At 61.8% G+C, this 16,454-nt stretch overlaps 2 non-coding genes and 2 pseudogenes across 2 annotated transcripts; all 4 read right to left on the reverse strand.

Annotated features, from left to right (window-relative positions):
• Window positions 1-2,891: 2,891 nt before the first annotated feature.
• On the reverse strand, window positions 2,892-3,010 carry LOC125993932 (5S ribosomal RNA; annotated as a pseudogene).
• Window positions 3,011-3,880: 870 nt separating this feature from the next.
• LOC125994227 (5S ribosomal RNA) lies at window positions 3,881-3,999 on the reverse strand. Its single transcript, XR_007490540.1, has one exon. It is a non-coding gene; the product is annotated as a 5S ribosomal RNA (ribosomal RNA).
• Window positions 4,000-9,056: 5,057 nt separating this feature from the next.
• Window positions 9,057-9,175, reverse strand: LOC125993936 (5S ribosomal RNA; annotated as a pseudogene).
• Window positions 9,176-10,052: 877 nt separating this feature from the next.
• LOC125993892 (5S ribosomal RNA) lies at window positions 10,053-10,171 on the reverse strand. The gene has a single exon (XR_007490414.1). It is a non-coding gene; the product is annotated as a 5S ribosomal RNA (ribosomal RNA).
• Window positions 10,172-16,454: the final 6,283 nt, after the last annotated feature.

The raw sequence follows: 16,454 nt of genomic DNA on the forward strand, positions 1-16,454 counted from the left end.
CCTCATTCGACTTCCAGCGGCCGGCGAGCCCGCGCACCCGCCCGGCACATCCGGGAGGCCGTGCGCACGAGCCAAGTGGCCGAAAATAGCCCCCGCCGAGCGGATCGGCTGTTTATAAGCACCGCGGAGGTGGTCGCGGCGCCTCATTCGACTTCCAGCGGCCGGCGAGCTCGCGCACCCGCCCGGCACATCCGGGAGGCCGTGCGCACAAGCCAAGTGGCCGAAAATAGCCCCCGCCGAGCGGATCGGCTGTTTATAAGCACCGCGGAGGTGGTCGCGGCGCCTCATTCGACTTCCAGCGGCCGGCGAGCTCGCGCACCCGCCCGGCACATCCGGGAGGCCGTGCGCACGAGCCAAGTGGCCGAAAATAGCCCCCGCCGAGCGGATCGGCTGTTTATAAGCACCCCGGAGGTGGTCGCGGCGCCTCATTCGACTTCCAGCGGCCGGCGAGCTCGCGCACCCGCCCGGCACATCCGGGAGGCCGTGCGCACGAGCCAAGTGGCCGAAAATAGCCCCCGCCGAGCGGATCGGCTGTTTATAAGCACCGCGGAGGTGGTCGCGGCGCCTCATTCGACTTCCAGCGGCCGGCGAGCTCGCGCACCCGCCCGGCACATCCGGGAGGCCGTGCGCACAAGCCAAGTGGCCGAAAATAGCCCCCGCCGAGCGGATCGGCTGTTTATAAGCACCGCGGAGGTGGTCGCGGCGCCTCATTCGACTTCCAGCGGCCGGCGAGCTCGCGCACCCGCCCGGCACATCCGGGAGGCCGTGCGCACGAGCCAAGTGGCCGAAAATAGCCCCCGCCGAGCGGATCGGCTGTTTATAAGCACCGCGGAGGTGGTCGCGGCGCCTCATTCGACTTCCAGCGGCCGGCGAGCTCGCGCACCCGCCCGGCACATCCGGGAGGCCGTGCGCACGAGCCAAGTGGCCGAAAATAGCCCCCGCCGAGCGGATCGGCTGTTTATAAGCACCGCGGAGGTGGTCGCGGCGCCTCATTCGACTTCCAGCGGCCGGCGAGCTCGCGCACCCGCCCGGCACATCCGGGAGGCCGTGCGCACGAGCCAAGTGGCCGAAAATAGCCCCCGCCGAGCGGATCGGCTGTTTATAAGCACCGCGGAGGTGGTCGCGGCGCCTCATTCGACTTCCAGCGGCCGGCGAGATCGCGCACCCGCCCGGCACATCCGGGAGGCCGTGCGCACGAGCCAAGTGGCCGAAAATAGCCCCCGCCGAGCGGATCGGCTGTTTATAAGCACCGCGGAGGTGGTCGCGGCGCCTCATTCGACTTCCAGCGGCCGGCGAGCTCGCGCACCCGCCCGGCACATCCGGGAGGCCGTGCGCACGAGCCAAGTGGCCGAAAATAGCCCCCGCCGAGCGGATCGGCTGTTTATAAGCACCGCGGAGGTGGTCGCGGCGCCTCATTCGACTTCCGGCGGGCGGCGAGCTCGCGCACCCGCCCGGCACATCCGGGAGGCCGTGCGCACGAGCCAAGTGGCCGAAAATAGCCCCCGCCGAGCGGATCGGCTGTTTATAAGCACCGCGGAGGTGGTCGCGGCGCCTCATTCGACTTCCAGCGGCCGGCGAGCTCGCGCACCCGCCCGGCACATCCGGGAGGCCGTGCGCACGAGCCAAGTGGCCGAAAATAGTCCCCGCCGAGCGGATCGGCTGTTTATAAGCACCGCGGAGGTGGTCGCGGCGCCTCATTCGACTTACAGCGGTCGGCGAGCTCGCGCACCCGCCCGGCACATCCGGGAGGCCGTGCGCACGAGCCAAGTGGCCGAAAATAGCCCCCGCCGAGCGGATCGGCTGTTTATAAGCACCGCGGAGGTGGTCGCGGCGCCTCATTCGACTTCCAGCGGCCGGCGAGCTCGCGCACCCGCCCGGCACATCCGGGAGGCCGTGCGCACGAGCCAAGTGGCCGAAAATAGCCCCCGCCGAGCGGATCGGCTGTTTATAAGCACCGCGGAGGTGGTCGCGGCGCCTCATTCGACTTCCAGCGGCCGGCGAGCTCGCGCACCCGCCCGGCACATCCGGGAGGCCGTGCGCACGAGCCAAGTGGCCGAAAATAGCCCCCGCCGAGCGGATCGGCGGTTTATAAGCACCGCGGAGGTGGTCGCGGCGCCTCATTCGACTTCCAACGGGCTGCGCACTCGCGCACGCCGCCCGGTTCAAATTTTCTAAGTGCAACGCACAATGAGATGCATGAGAAACGGCCTTGGTTACCATCACATTTGAAGCGATGAATACGAAGTTAAATTTTATGACTCGGTGTATAAGTCGAGGTCGATTTTTTTCGGTCGATTTTGGATCGAAAAAGGTCGACCAATACACCGGCAAATACGGTATATATACTTATTATAAATGTAGTATTTATTTATATTGATTTATTGTTTATTTATATATATAAAGGCAGGTCCGCAAAAATATTTCTGACGCGTAGCCGGTCCGTGGCGCAAGAAAGGTTGGGGACCACTAGTCTAAAAGAATCTGGCCGTAACTGGAATAGGGTTCTACGCGAATGCCCAACGGAAAAGTGAAGTGCACAAAACCTGCATTTGGCTGTATCAAAATAAATGTCATGAAAAAGGTAAAAACACTACATGGAAGCGCAATGTGTTGTGCTGGGTTCTTTTACAAGTAAAGACTGCTGCTTTGAGTTCACAGGGAGCCATGCTCTTTATTCACTGTACATAGTCTGTCCTCTAGCGGTAAAAACGTGAACTGCAATGCTATGGCTGTCGCCACACAATGTAGGTTTTAAACTCGTGTTGTAGTTTCAGTGTCGGAGTTCAAACTAGGCTTGCAGTTTCCGAATGCCATTCGTGATGGGTGCTGTAAAAAGTTCTTGGCTTAAACGATTGAAGTGCACATAAGAAAAAAAAAAAAAAAAAAAAAAAAGCCCACGGTAACTGGTATTCCCAGGCGGTCTCCCATCCAAGTACTAACCAGGCCCGACCCTGCTTAGCCTCCGAGGTCGGACGAGAGCGGGCGCTCTCAGGGTAGTATTGCCGTAAGCCGTGAGACCGCTCAGAATTTTTCATTTTATAGACACAATCGCCCCTGAAACCATGCCAAGCAGCGGCGGGACTTGATGGCTGTGGTAAAAGTTTCCTTTCACAATTGACGTGGGAAAAAAAAAAAAAAAAGGCTTTCAGCACCTGGTATTCCCGGACGGTCACCCTTCCCTTTTGTTTTTTTTTTGTTTTTTTTACAACCAGGGCCGAAACAGGCTTTCTTCCAAGGCTTTTGGTGTTTTCTGGAAACATGGCTATCATGAAAAGTTATTGACAGCTTTTTATGCGGTAGCACGAATTTGCCGTTGCGACCTGCATTTTGCTGAATCAAAATAAATGCCTTGAAAAGTTTAAAAACACTTCATGGAAGTCACTTCACTGGTTTCTTTTATATCAAACAAATTGTTTTAGGTTATTCACCTGACATGTTTCGGCGGTTTCTTCCGCCTTCATCAGAGTGTCACAGATGTGATGGTGACGCGTCTTTATCAGCTGATGGATCAACATGTCAGGTGAATAACCTAAAACAATTTGTTTGATATAAAAGAAACCAGTGAAGTGATTAAATAAGGAAAAACAAAATGAACTTAGTACAATTACTTCATGGAAGTGTTGTGTTGGGTTCTTTTACAAGTCAAGCCTGCTGCTTTGAGTTCACAGGGAGCCATGCTCACTGTACATAGTCTGCTCTCTAGCGGTAAAAAATTTAACTACAATGCTGTGGATGTCACCACATAATATAGCTTTCAAACTCGTGTTATAGTTTCAATGTCGGAGTTTAAATTAGGCTTGCTGTTTCCGGATGCCATTCGTGATGGGTGTTGTAAAAAATAGCTTCTTAAACGATTGAAGTGCACATAAGAAAAAGAAAAAGCTTACAGCACCTGGTATTCCCAGGCGGTCTCCCATCCAAGTACTAACCAGGCCCGACCCTGCTTAGCTTCCGAGATTGGACGAGATCGGGCGTTCTCAGGGTAGTATGGCCGTAAGCCGTGAGGTGACCCAACATTTTGCATTTTATAGACACAATCGCCCCTGAAACTAGCGAGCGAGCCAATGAAGCCTTCAAAACTGCTTCGGCACATGGAGACCAAGCATCCTGCATTAAAAGACAAACCTTAACCACTTCGGGTTTCATTGTCTCCGATTACGCCTGGATGGGACCGGCTCGTTTCTGAGAAACAAGCTCGGTGCTCCCAATAATTCAACGTAATGGTGACTTTTATTTTTATGTGGTTTATATTTGTTTTTATGCCAGTCGTATCATTTTATTTAATCGTATTTACCGTATTTGCCGGTGTACAGGTCGACTCGGTGTATAAGTCGACCCCCTAAAATTCGACGGAAATTTACGATTTTATGATATATCCTTTGTATAAGTCGAGCTCAATTGTTGCATTATATTAAACTTCAAAATTCAATATGCGAAATTTATTGACGAAATGTGTTCAAATTCTGGGAGGCCGTGCGCATGCTGCTGTTTATAAGCACCGCGGAGGAGATCGCGGCCGGCGAGCTCGCGCACGCCGCCCGGCACCAACGGGAGGCCGGAAATAGCTCCAAGCCGAGCGGATCGGCACTTTATAAGCACCGCGGAGGAGATCGCGGCGCCTCATTGGACTTCCAGCGGCCGGCGAGCTCGCGCACCCGCCCGGCACATCCGGGAGGCCGTGCGCACGAGCCAAGTGGCCGAAAATAGCCCCCGCCGAGCGGATCGGCTGTTTATAAGCACCGCGGAGGTGGTCGCGGCGCCTCATTCGACTTCCAGCGGCCGGCGAGCTCGCGCACCCGCCCGGCACATCCGGGAGGCCGTGCGCACGAGCCAAGTGGCCGAAAATAGCCCCCGCCGAGCGGATCGGCTGTTTATAAGCACCGCGGAGGTGGTCGGGCGCCTCATTCGACTTCCAGCGGCCGGCGAGCTCGCGCACCCGCCCGGCACATCCGGGAGGCCGTGCGCACGAGCCAAGTGGCCGAAAATAGCCCCCGCCGAGCGGATCGGCTGTTTATAAGCACCGCGGAGGTGGTCGCGGCGCCTCATTCGACTTCCAGCGGCCGGCGAGCTCGCGCACCCGCCCGGCACATCCGGGAGGCCGTGCGCACGAGCCAAGTGGCCGAAAATAGCCCCCGCCGAGCGGATCGGCTGTTTATAAGCACCGCGGAGGTGGTCGCGACGCCTCATTCGACTTCCAGCGGCCGGCGAGCTCGCGCACCCGCCCGGCACATCCGGGAGGCCGTGCGCACGAGCCAAGTGACCGAAAATAGCCCCCGCCGAGCGGATCGGCTGTTTATAAGCACCGCGGAGGTGGTCGCGGCGCCTCATTCGACTTCCAGCGGCCGGCGAGCTCGCGCACCCGCCCGGCACATCCGGGAGGCCGTGCGCACGAGCCAAGTGGCCGAAAATAGCCCCCGCCGAGCGGATCGGCTGTTTATAAGCACCGCGGAGGTGGTCGCGGCGCCTCATTCGACTTCCAGCGGCCGGCGAGCTCGCGCACCCGCCCGGCACATCCGGGAGGCCGTGCGCACGAGCCAAGTGGCCGAAAATAGCCCCCGCCGAGCGGATCGGCTGTTTATAAGCAGCGCGGAGGTGGTCGCGGCGCCTCATTCGACTTCCAGCGGCCAGCGAGCTCGCGCACCCGCCCGGCACATCCGGGAGGCCGTGCGCACGAGCCAAGTGGCCGAAAATAGCCCCCGCCGAGCGGATCGGCTGTTTATAAGCACCGCGGAGGTGGTCGCGGCGCCTCATTCGACTTCCAGCGGCCGGCGAGCTCGCGCACCCGCCCGGCACATCCGGGAGGCCGTGCGCACGAGCCAAGTGGCCGAAAATAGCCCCCGCCGAGCGGATCGGCTGTTTATAAGCACCGCGGAGGTGGTCGCGGCGCCTCATTCGACTTCCAGCGGCCGGCGAGCTCGCGCACCCGCCCGGCACATCCGGGAGGCCGTGCGCACGAGCCAAGTGGCCGAAAATAGCCCCCGCCGAGCGGATCGGCTGTTTATAAGCACCGCGGAGGTGGTCGCGGCGCCTCATTCGACTTCCAGCGGCCGGCGAGCTCGCGCACCCGCCCGGCACATCCGGGAGGCCGTGCGCACGAGCCAAGTGGCCGAAAATAGCCCCCGCCGAGCGGATCGGCTGTTTATAAGCACCGCGGAGGTGGTCGCGGCGCCTCATTCGACTTCCAGCGCCCGGCGAGCTCGCGCACCCGCCCGGCACATCCGGGAGGCCGTGCGCACGAGCCAAGTGGCCGAAAATAGCCCCCGCCGAGCGGATCGGCCGTTTATAAGCACCGCGGAGGTGGTCGCGGCGCCTCATTCGAATTCCAGCGGCCGGCGAGCTCGCGCACCCGCCCGGCACATCCGGGAGGCCGTGCGCACGAGCCAAGTGGCCGAAAATAGCACCCGCCGAGCGGATCGGCTGTTTATAAGCACCGCGGAGGTGGTCGCGGCGCCTCATTCGACTTCCGGCGGGCGGCGAGCTCGCGCACCCGCCCGGCACATCCGGGAGGCCGTGCGCACGAGCCAAGTGGCCGAAAATAGCCCCCGCCGAGCGGATCGGCTGTTTATAAGCACCGCGGAGGTGGTCGCGGCGCCTCATTCGACTTCAAGCGGCCGGCGAGCTCGCGCACCCGCCCGGCACATCCGGGAGGCCGTGCGCACGAGCCAAGTGGCCGAAAATAGCCCCCGCCGAGCGGATCAGCAGTTTATAAGCACCGCGGAGGTGGTCGCGGCGCCTCATTCGACTTCCAGCGGCCGGCGAGCTCGCGCACCCGCCCGGCACATCCGGGAGGCCGTGCGCACGAGCCAAGTGGCCGAAAATAGCCCCCGCCAAGCGGATCGGCTGTTTATAAGCACCGCGGAGGTGGTCGCGGCGCCTCATTCGACTTCCAGCGGCCGGCGAGCTCGCGCACCCGCCCGGCACATCCGGGAGGCCGTGCGCACGAGCCAAGTGGCCGAAAATAGCCCCCGCCGAGCGGATCGGCTGTTTATAAGCACCGCGGAGGTGGTCGCGGCGCCTCATTCGACTTCCAGCGGCCGGCGAGCTCGCGCACCCGCCCGGCACATCCGGGAGGCCGTGCGCACGAGCCAAGTGGCCGAAAATAGCCCCCGCCGAGCGGATCGGCTGTTTATAAGCACCGCGGAGGTGGTCGCGGCGCCTCATTCGACTTCCAGCGGCCGGCGAGCTCGCGCACCCGCCCGGCACATCCGGGAGGCCGTGCGCACGAGCCAAGTGGCCGAAAATAGCCCCCGCCGAGCGGATCGGCTGTTTATAAGCACCGCGGAGGTGGTCGCGGCGCCTCATTCGACTTCCAGCGGCCGGCGAGCTCGCGCACCCGCCCGGCACATCCGGGAGGCCGTGCGCACGAGCCAAGTGGCCGAAAATAGCCCCCGCCGAGCGGATCGGCTGTTTATAAGCACCGCGGAGGTGGTCGCGGCGCCTCATTCGACTTCCAGCGCCCGGCGAGCTCGCGCACCCGCCCGGCACATCCGGGAGGCCGTGCGCACGAGCCAAGTGGCCGAAAATAGCCCCCGCCGAGCGGATCGGCCGTTTATAAGCACCGCGGAGGTGGTCGCGGCGCCTCATTCGAATTCCAGCGGCCGGCGAGCTCGCGCACCCGCCCGGCACATCCGGGAGGCCGTGCGCACGAGCCAAGTGGCCGAAAATAGCACCCGCCGAGCGGATCGGCTGTTTATAAGCACCGCGGAGGTGGTCGCGGCGCCTCATTCGACTTCCGGCGGGCGGCGAGCTCGCGCACCCGCCCGGCACATCCGGGAGGCCGTGCGCACGAGCCAAGTGGCCGAAAATAGCCCCCGCCGAGCGGATCGGCTGTTTATAAGCACCGCGGAGGTGGTCGCGGCGCCTCATTCGACTTCAAGCGGCCGGCGAGCTCGCGCACCCGCCCGGCACATCCGGGAGGCCGTGCGCACGAGCCAAGTGGCCGAAAATAGCCCCCGCCGAGCGGATCGGCAGTTTATAAGCACCGCGGAGGTGGTCGCGGCGCCTCATTCGACTTCCAGCGGCCGGCGAGCTCGCGCACCCGCCCGGCACATCCGGGAGGCCGTGCGCACGAGCCAAGTGGCCGAAAATAGCCCCCGCCAAGCGGATCGGCTGTTTATAAGCACCGCGGAGGTGGTCGCGGCGCCTCATTCGACTTCCAGCGGCCGGCGAGATCGCGCACCCGCCCGGCACATCCGGGAGGCCGTGCGCACGAGCCAAGTGGCCGAAAATAGCCCCCGCCGAGCGAATCGGCTGTTTATAAGCACCGCGGAGGTGGTCGCGGCGCCTCATTCGACTTCCAGCGGGCCGCGCACTCGCGCACGCCGCCCGGTTCAAATTTTCTAAGTGCAACGCACAATGAGATGCATGAGAAACGGCCTTGGTTACCATCACATTTGAAGCGATGAATACGAAGTTAAATTTTATGACTCGGTGTATAAGTCGAGGTCGATTTTTTTCGGTCGATTTTGGATCGAAAAAGGTCGACCAATACACCGGCAAATACGGTATATATACTTATTATAAATGTAGTATTTATTTATATTGATTTATTGTTTATTTATATATATAAAGGCAGGTCCGCAAAAATATTTCTGACGCGTAGCCGGTCCGTGGCGCAAGAAAGTTTGGGGACCACTAGTCTAAAAGAATCTGGCCGTAACTGGAATAGGGTTCTACGCGAATGCCCAACGGAAAAGTGAAGTGCACAAAACCTGCATTTGGCTGTATCAAAATAAATGTCATGAAAAAGGTAAAAACACTACATGGAAGCGCAATGTGTTGTGCTGGGTTCTTTTACAAGTAAAGACTGCTGCTTTGAGTTCACAGGGAGCCATGCTCTTTATTCACTGTACATAGTCTGTCCTCTAGCGGTAAAAACGTGAACTGCAATGCTATGGCTGTCGCCACACAATGTAGGTTTTAAACTCGTGTTGTAGTTTCAGTGTCGGAGTTCAAACTAGGCTTGCAGTTTCCGAATGCCATTCGTGATGGGTGCTGTAAAAAGTTCTTGGCTTAAACGATTGAAGTGCACATAAGAAAAAAAAAAAAAAAAAAAAAGCTTTCGGTAACTGGTATTCCCAGGCGGTCTCCCATCCAAGTACTAACCAGGCCCGACCCTGCTTAGCCTCCGAGATCGGACGAGAGCGGGGGCTCTCAGGGTAGTATTGCCGTAAGCCGTGAAACCGCTCAGAATTTTTCATTTTATAGACACAATCGCCCCTGAAACCATGCCAAGCAGCGGCGGGACTTGATGGCTGTGGTAAAAGTTTCCTTTCACAATTGACGTGGGAAAAAAAAAAAAAAAAAAGGCTTTCAGCACCTGGTATTCCCGGACGGTCACCCTTCCCTTTTGTTTTTTTTTTTTTTTGTTTTTTTTACAACCAGGGCCGAAACAGGCTTTCTTCCAAGGCTTTTGGTGTTTTCTAGAAACATGGCTATCATGAAAAGTTATTGACAGCTTTTTATGCGGTAGCACGAATTTGCCGTTGCGACCTGCATTTTGCTGAATCAAAATAAATGCCTTGAAAAGTTTAAAAACACTTCATGGAAGTCACTTCACTGGTTTCTTTTATATCAAACAAATTGTTTTAGGTTATTCACCTGACATGTTTCGGCGGTTTCTTCCGCCTTCATCAGAGTGTCACAGATGTGATGGTGACGCGTCTTTATCAGCTGATGGATCAACATGTCAGGTGAATAACCTAAAACAATTTGTTTGATATAAAAGAAACCAGTGAAGTGATTAAATAAGGAAAAACAAAATGAACTTAGTACAATTACTTCATGGAAGTGTTGTGTTGGGTTCTTTTACAAGTCAAGCCTGCTGCTTTGAGTTCACAGGGAGCCATGCTCACTGTACATAGTCTGCTCTCTAGCGGTAAAAAATTTAACTACAATGCTGTGGATGTCACCACATAATATAGCTTTCAAACTCGTGTTATAGTTTCAATGTCGGAGTTTAAATTAGGCTTGCTGTTTCCGGATGCCATTCGTGATGGGTGTTGTAAAAAATAGCTTCTTAAACGATTGAAGTGCACATAAGAAAAAGAAAAAGCTTACAGCACCTGGTATTCCCAGGCGGTCTCCCATCCAAGTACTAACCAGGCCCGACCCTGCTTAGCTTCCGAGATCGGACGAGATCGGGCGTTCTCAGGGTAGTATGGCCGTAAGCCGTGAGGTGACCCAACATTTTGCATTTTATAGACACAATCGCCCCTGAAACTAGCGAGCGAGCCAATGAAGCCTTCAAAACTGCTTCGGCACATGGAGACCAAGCATCCTGCATTAAAAGACAAACCTTAACCACTTCGGGTTTCATTGTCTCCGATTACGCCTGGATGGGACCGGCTCGTTTCTGAGAAACAAGCTCGGTGCTCCCAATAATTCAACGTAATGGTGACTTTTATTTTTATGTGGTTTATATTTGTTTTTATGCCAGTCGTATCATTTTATTTAATCGTATTTACCGTATTTGCCGGTGTACAGGTCGACTCGGTGTATAAGTCGACCCCCTAAAATTCGACGGAAATTTACGATTTTATGATATATCCTTTGTATAAGTCGAGCTCAATTGTTGCATTATATTAAACTTCAAAATTCAATATGCGAAATTTATTGACGAAATGTGTTCAAATTCTGGGAGGCCGTGCGCATGCTGCTGTTTATAAGCACCGCGGAGGAGATCGCGGCCGGCGAGCTCGCGCACGCCGCCCGGCACCAACGGGAGGCCGGAAATAGCTCCAAGCCGAGCGGATCGGCACTTTATAAGCACCGCGGAGGAGATCGCGGCGCCTCATTGGACTTCCAGCCGCCGGCGAGCTCGCGCACCCGCCCGGCACATCCGGGAGGCCGTGCGCACGAGCCAAGTGGCCGAAAATAGCCCCCGCCGAGCGGATCGGCTGTTTATAAGCACCGCGGAGGTGGTCGCGGCGCCTCATTCGACTTCCAGCGGCCGGCGAGCTCGCGCACCCGCCCGGCACATCCGGGAGGCCGTGCGCACGAGCCAAGTGGCCGAAAATAGCCCCCGCCGAGCGGATCGGCTGTTTATAAGCACCGCGGAGGTGGTCGGGCGCCTCATTCGACTTCCAGCGGCCGGCGAGCTCGCGCACCCGCCCGGCACATCCGGGAGGCCGTGCGCACGAGCCAAGTGGCCGAAAATAGCCCCCGCCGAGCGGATCGGCTGTTTATAAGCACCGCGGAGGTGGTCGCGGCGCCTCATTCGACTTCCAGCGGCCGGCGAGCTCGCGCACCCGCCCGGCACATCCGGGAGGCCGTGCGCACGAGCCAAGTGACCGAAAATAGCCCCCGCCGAGCGGATCGGCTGTTTATAAGCACCGCGGAGGTGGTCGCGGCGCCTCATTCGACTTCCAGCGGCCGGCGAGCTCGCGCACCCGCCCGGCACATCCGGGAGGCCGTGCGCACGAGCCAAGTGGCCGAAAATAGCCCCCGCCGAGCGGATCGGCTGTTTATAAGCACCGCGGAGGTGGTCGCGGCGCCTCATTCGACTTCCAGCGGCCGGCGAGCCCGCGCACCCGCCCGGCACATCCGGGAGGCCGTGCGCACGAGCCAAGTGGCCGAAAATAGCCCCCGCCGAGCGGATCGGCTGTTTATAAGCACCGCGGAGGTGGTCGCGGCGCCTCATTCGACTTCCAGCGGCCGGCGAGCTCGCGCACCCGCCCGGCACATCCGGGAGGCCGTGCGCACGAGCCAAGTGGCCGAAAATAGCCCCCGCCGAGCGGATCGGCTGTTTATAAGCACCGCGGAGGTGGTCGCGGCGCCTCATTCGACTTCCAGCGGCCGGCGAGCTCGCGCACCCGCCCGGCACATCCGGGAGGCCGTGCGCACGAGCCAAGTGGCCGAAAATAGCCCCCGCCGAGCGGATCGGCTGTTTATAAGCACCGCGGAGGTGGTCGCGGCGCCTCATTCGACTTCCAGCGGCCGGCGAGCTCGCGCACCCGCCCGGCACATCCGGGAGGCCGTGCGCACGAGCCAAGTGGCCGAAAATAGCCCCCGCCGAGCGGATCGGCTGTTTATAAGCACCGCGGAGGTGGTCGCGGCGCCTCATTCGACTTCCAGCGGCCGGCGAGCTCGCGCACCCGCCCGGCACATCCGGGAGGCCGTGCGCACGAGCCAAGTGGCCGAAAATAGCCCCCGCCGAGCGGATCGGCTGTTTATAAGCACCGCGGAGGTGGTCGCGGCGCCTCATTCGACTTCCAGCGGCCAGCGAGCTCGCGCACCCGCCCGGCACATCCGGGAGGCCGTGCGCACGAGCCAAGTGGCCGAAAATAGCCCCCGCCGAGCGGATCGGCTGTTTATAAGCACCGCGGAGGTGGTCGCGGCGCCTCATTCGACTTCCAGCGGCCGGCGAGCTCGCGCACCCGACCGGCACATCCGGGAGGCCGTGCGCACGAGCCAAGTGGCCGAAAATAGCCCCCGCCGAGCGGATCGGCTGTTTATAAGCACCGCGGAGGTGGTCGCGGCGCCTCATTCGACTTCCGGCGGGCGGCGAGCTCGCGCACCCGCCCGGCACATCCGGGAGGCCGTGCGCACGAGCCAAGTGGCCGAAAATAGCCCCCGCCGAGCGGATCGGCTGTTTATAAGCACCGCGGAGGTGGTCGCGGCGCCTCATTCGACTTCCAGCGGCCGGCGAGCTCGCGCACCCGCCCGGCACATCCGGGAGGCCGTGCGCACGAGCCAAGTGGCCGAAAATAGCCCCCGCCGAGCGGATCGGCTGTTTATAAGCACCGCGGAGGTGGTCGCGGCGCCTCATTCGACTTCCAGCGGACGGCGAGCTCGCGCACCCGCCCGGCACATCCGGGAGGCCGTGCGCACGAGCCAAGTGGCCGAAAATAGCCCCCGCCGAGCGGATCGGCTGTTTATAAGCACCGCGGAGGTGGTCGCGGCGCCTCATTCGACTTCAAGCGGCCGGCGAGCTCGCGCACCCGCCCGGCACATCCGGGAGGCCGTGCGCACGAGCCAAGTGGCCGAAAATAGCCCCCGCCGAGCGGATCGGCTGTTTATAAGCACCGCGGAGGTGGTCGCGGCGCCTCATTCGACTTCCAGCGGCCGGCGAGCTCGCGCACCCGCCCGGCACATCCGGGAGGCCGTGCGCACGAGCCAAGTGGCCGAAAATAGCCCCCGCCGAGCGGATCGGCTGTTTATAAGCACCGCGGAGGTGGTCGGGCGCCTCATTCGACTTCCAGCGGCCGGCGAGCTCGCGCACCCGCCCGGCACATCCGGGAGGCCGTGCGCACGAGCCAAGTGGCCGAAAATAGCCCCCGCCGAGCGGATCGGCTGTTTATAAGCACCGCGGAGGTGGTCGCGCCGCCTCATTCGACTTCCAGCGGCCGGCGAGCTCGCGCACCCGCCCGGCACATCCGGGAGGCCGTGCACACGAGCCAAGTGGCCGAAAATAGCCCCCGCCGAGCGGATCGGCTGTTTATAAGCACCGCGGAGGTGGTCGCGGCGCCTCATTCGACTTCCAGCGGCCGGCGAGCTCGCGCACCCGCCCGGCACATCCGGGAGGCCGTGCGCACGAGCCAAGTGGCCGAAAATAGCCCCCGCCGAGCGGATCGGCTGTTTATAAGCACCGCGGAGGTGGTCGCGGCGCCTCATTCGACTTCCAGCGGCCGGCGAGCTCGCGCACCCGCCCGGCATATCCGGGAGGCCGTGCGCACGAGCCAAGTGGCCGAAAATAGCCCCCGCCGAGCGGATCGGCTGTTTATAAGCACCGAGGAGGTGGTCGCGGCGCCTCATTCGACTTCCAGCGGCCGGCGAGCCCGCGCACCCGCCCGGCACATCCGGGAGGCCGTGCGCACGAGCCAAGTGGCCGAAAATAGCCCCCGCCGAGCGGATCGGCTGTTTATAAGCACCGCGGAGGTGGTCGCGGCGCCTCATTCGACTTCCAGCGGCCGGCGAGCTCGCGCACCCGCCCGGCACATCCGGGAGGCCGTGCGCACGAGCCAAGTGGCCGAAAATAGCCCCCGCCGAGCGGATCGGCTGTTTATAAGCACCGCGGAGGTGGTCGCGGCGCCTCATTCGACTTCCAGCGGCCGGCGAGATCGCGCACCCGCCCGGCACATCCGGGAGGCCGTGCGCACGAGCCAAGTGGCCGAAAATAGCCCCCGCCGAGCGGATCGGCTGTTTATAAGCACCGCGGAGGTGGTCGCGGCGCCTCATTCGACTTCCAGCGGCCGGCGAGCTCGCGCACCCGCCCGGCACATCCGGGAGGCCGTGCGCACGAGCCAAGTGGCCGAAAATAGCCCCCGCCGAGCGGATCGGCTGTTTATAAGCACCGCGGAGGTGGTCGCGGCGCCTCATTCGACTTCCGGCGAGCTCGCGCACCCGCCCGGCACATCCGGGAGGCCGTGCGCACGAGCCAAGTGGCCGAAAATAGCCCCCGCCGAGCGGATCGGCTGTTTATAAGCACCGCGGAGGTGGTCGCGGCGCCTCATTCGACTTCCAGCGGCCGGCGAGCTCGCGCACCCGCCCGGCACATCCGGGAGGCCGTGCGCACGAGCCAAGTGGCCGAAAATAGCCCCCGCCGAGCGGATCGGCTGTTTATAAGCACCGCGGAGGTGGTCGCGGCGCCTCATTCGACTTCCAGCGGCCGGCGAGCTCGCGCACCCGCCCGGCACATCCGGGAGGCCGTGCGCACGAGCCAAGTGGCCGAAAATAGCCCCCGCCGAGCAGATCGGCTGTTTATAAGCACCGCGGAGGTGGTCGCGGCGCCTCATTCGACTTCCAGCGGCCGGCGAGCTCGCGCACCCGCCCGGCACATCCGGGAGGCCGTGCGCACGAGCCAAGTGGCCAAAAATAGCCCCCGCCGAGCGGATCGGCTGTTTATAAGCACCGCGGAGGTGGTCGCGGCGCCTCATTCGACTTCCAGCGGCCGGCGAGCTCGCGCACCCGCCCGGCACATCCGGGAGGCCGTGCGCACGAGCCAAGTGGCCGAAAATAGCCCCCGCCGAGCGGATCGGCGGTTTATAAGCACCGCGGAGGTGGTCGCGGCGCCTCATTCGACTTCCAGCGGCCGGCGAGATCGCGCACCCGCCCGGCACATCCGGGAGGCCGTGCGCACGAGCCAAGTGGCCGAAAATAGCCCCCGCCGAGCGGATCGGCTGTTTATAAGCACCGCGGAGGTGGTCGCGGCGCCTCATTCGACTTCCAGCGGCCGGCGAGCTCGCGCACCCGCCCGGCACATCCGGGAGGCCGTGCGCACGAGCCAAGTGGCCGAAAATAGCCCCCGCCGAGCGGATCGGCTGTTTATAAGCACCGCGGAGGTGGTCGCGGCACCTCATTCGACTTCCGGCGAGCTCGCGCACCCGCCCGGCACATCCGGGAGGCCGTGCGCACGAGCCAAGTGGCCGAAAATAGCCCCCGCCGAGCGGATCGGCTGTTTATAAGCACCGCGGAGGTGGTCGCGGCGCCTCATTCGACTTCCAGCGGCCGGCGAGCTCGCGCACCCGCCCGGCACATCCGGGAGGCCGTGCGCACGAGCCAAGTGGCCGAAAATAGCCCCCGCCGAGCGGATCGGCTGTTTATAAGCACCGCGGAGGTGGTCGCGGCGCCTCATTCGACTTCCAGCGGCCGGCGAGCTCGCGCACCCGCCCGGCACATCCGGGAGGCCGTGCGCACGAGCCAAGTGGCCGAAAATAGCCCCCGCCGAGCGGATCGGCTGTTTATAAGCACCGCGGAGGTGGTCGCGGCGCCTCATTCGACTTCCAGCGGCCGGCGAGCTCGCGCACCCGCCCGGCACATCCGGGAGGCCGTGCGCACGAGCCAAGTGGCCGAAAATAGCCCCCGCCGAGCGGATCGGCTGTTTATAAGCACCGCGGAGGTGGTCGCGACGCCTCATTCGACTTCCAGCGGCCGGCGAGCTCGCGCACCCGCCCGGCACATCCGGGAGGCCGTGCGCACGAGCCAAGTGGCCGAAAATAGCCCCCGCCGAGCGGATCGGCTGTTTATAAGCACCGCGGAGGTGGTCGCGGCGCCTCATTCGACTTCCAGCGGCCGGCGAGCTCGCGCACCCGCCCGGCACATCCGGGAGGCCGTGCGCACGAGCCAAGTGGCCGAAAATAGCCCCCGCCGAGCGGATCGGCTGTTTATAAGCACCGCGGAGGTGGTCGCGGCGCCTCATTCGACTTCCAGCGGCCGGCGAGCTCGCGCACCCGCCCGGCACATCCGGGAGGCCGTGCGCACGAGCCAAGTGGCCGAAAATAGCCCCCGCCGAGCGGATCGGCTGTTTATAAGCAGCGCGGAGGTGGTCGCGGCGCCTCATTCGACTTCCAGCGGCCAGCGAGCTCGCGCACCCGCCCGGCACATCCGGGAGGCCGTGCGCACGAGCCAAGTGGCCGAAAATAGCCCCCGCCGAGCGGATCGGCTGTTTATAAGCACCGCGGAGGTGGTCGCGGCGCCTCATTCGACTTCCAGCGGCCGGCGAGCTCGCGCACCCG

The sequence above is a fragment of the Syngnathus scovelli genome, chromosome 1 (assembly GCF_024217435.2).
Source record: "Syngnathus scovelli strain Florida chromosome 1, RoL_Ssco_1.2, whole genome shotgun sequence".
NCBI classification, from domain to species: Eukaryota; Metazoa; Chordata; class Actinopteri; order Syngnathiformes; family Syngnathidae; genus Syngnathus; species Syngnathus scovelli.